We start from the raw sequence: 2,566 nt of genomic DNA on the forward strand, positions 1-2,566 counted from the left end.
TCATAGTTTTCATTCATCCAATCTTAATAGACCAGTTTATACTTAAGGCAAATGCAAACTTCTTGTCACAGCAAGCATTCGCGCTGCAAGGTATTTCTGCTGCGCCAAATTTTGTTGCGAAGGTTGGTGTCTGATTTTACGTTAGCTTTGGATGCATTCTCTAAGAACAAACTGGTCTTGTTCTTTGTCAACATTCACAAATTTATCTTTAAAAAATTGGTGTTTCAAATGTTGTTGTCCTTTTTTTTCTTAGAAGTTTCATATTTTGTTGTTGATCTTATCCTAAAAAAAAATCAGGTTGTCAAAAGTGATTTGCAAAATCATTAGTTTGTAATACATATAAACAAATTATCTATTTTGGTGTTCAGTTATTCGCATGTAACGTTTCCTATGTTTTGTATTATTTTTTATACGAAAAGTTTTATGCATGAAAGTTTATTTATAAGAAAATCAACAAACTATATTTTTCTTGTAATTTACCAAATCAGTATTTATTTTTGTATGATCGAACTAAACAAAACCAAAAAGATCTTTACTCATAATTTGTTTTTTAGTACTAGGTTCTAAATTAAAGTAAAACATTTACAAAGGGCAACTTTGAGTTTTGAGGGAAATGATCACATTAATGAGAAAAAAAATTAACAGACATAAAATGAAAGTTATGGAAGAAAGTAAAGTACTTCTATTGCAAACTTCTTTTTTGATAAAACAAAACACAGATCCTAAAAATAACCCTTGACCTTTAAACTGAACATCTCAGAATAGGATAAAAACACAACTAGGGTCACAACTTTCTAAACGTTTCTCAAAACAAAACGAATGTAAACTGTGTTTAAGTACTTTCATTAAGTAATTTAGCATGTTAAACCTTGCCATATTATGTTACTTCCAAAGTTATAACTTGTTCAGTATTTCAGAGTTTTGAAAAGTTCTTCAAATAAAAAAATATAACCTTTACTTCAAAGGAGAATATTGTTTTAATAACTGAATAAGGGAATAAATATGTGCTTGGCCCGGCTAGGGGCCTGAACGCGGTTTGGCTCGAGTGGCTTCGAGCCACTCTCCGTGAACAGGGCCCTAGCACGTTTTAAACGTACTTATTAAATACCGGCCAAGCACACATTTATTCCAATTGATAAATACCGTTTGGTCAAAAAGTCAAAACGTGTTGAAAATTCACAGATTTCCAACGATATTGTTTGACAATTTTATTTCAGGTTTTATGAAACACCCTCTGGCAATATCTATGGTATGTGCCTTGCATGCGTAATACTAAAAGTCCCCTTATTCGGAAATTGGCGCGTGCACTGCGCGTACTGTGCGATCTGGCGCTGGATGCAGCGGTGTTTTATCGGCTGTTAAAAACCACACACGTGACGGGCTCTCGACCAATAGGAATGGGTAAACTGTCTTGGGTATTTATGAATACTTTTTGTCCCGCAACATGGCAACCTTTATATAAAATAATGATGTCAAAGGTCACATTCCAAGGTAAAAGGTCATCTGATATGTAAAATAGGCTGAACATGTAAAATTGGTCTTATTTGAAAAGTTGAAGTCCAATTGGAACCAAACTTGGGTCCTAGATGCAACATGGGAACCTTCACATGATAATGATGTCAAAGGTCACACACCAAGGTCAAAGGTCACTCGGTAAAGAAAATTGCGAAAGCAGGCGAGACGCGCGGTTTAACCGCCTTGTTTAAGGTTGTCTCAACTTTACAAAGCGTGATAACAGAAAATAGAAACCAATTGTACCTCTTTGAGGCATGGGACTATTTACCTGACAACATAAGTTTTAAAATACATAAAGGGCATGCATCATATTATAATCTATGGTGATAAGTTGTCGCAACTTGCAATTTCAGCACAGTTTGGTTTAAAGAAAATTAAAGTCGTTTTTACCTCTGAGGCATGGTGACTATCTACTGGACCGAAAAAAAAAAGAATCAAAACTGAAGAAATTAAAAAAAGCCTTCTTTGCATGATACAGCCAACAGAACTAAACTTTGCACATACACATCTAAACTTTCATTTGGAATTTTACACTTTGAACTGTAAACTTCAGAACTTTAATATTCACACTAGAAAGCAGTGACTTTTTACCAAACTGAACCCGAACCCAAACTTGAGAGTTGACTTGCAGTTCTATCACATAGTTAAAGCCACCCCAAGATCAACCTTGCGATCGGCATCAGTTGGCACTTAAACAAACATCAACAGTCGCAAGAGTAGAACAAATAGAATCAATCGCATTCGACCTGTGTAAAGTTATGACGTCTTTTCTGCATGAAGATTCTTATTACATTGTGTAGCCTATCAGGGTGCAGCAAAAATGGCTGAATGAATAGATGTCGCCGTGGAAGGTCGTTTGATTGTTATCAACACACTTAAACGCCATTGTTAAAGAAGTCACATGCCTGTCTATGCCGTGGAATCATCGTCGCGTCGTGGGTGACATGAGCATGGCTGCACTTATTTTGTGTCGAGATGCCGCCTGTTCCATAAGAATTACACGATTTCTAAGTTTTGTGACATGAGTATTACTTTTCCGCTTGATGCCAAC

The sequence above is a fragment of the Patiria miniata genome, unplaced genomic scaffold, assembly GCF_015706575.1.
Source record: "Patiria miniata isolate m_02_andy unplaced genomic scaffold, ASM1570657v1 HiC_scaffold_28, whole genome shotgun sequence".
Taxonomy (NCBI): Eukaryota; Metazoa; Echinodermata; class Asteroidea; order Valvatida; family Asterinidae; genus Patiria; species Patiria miniata.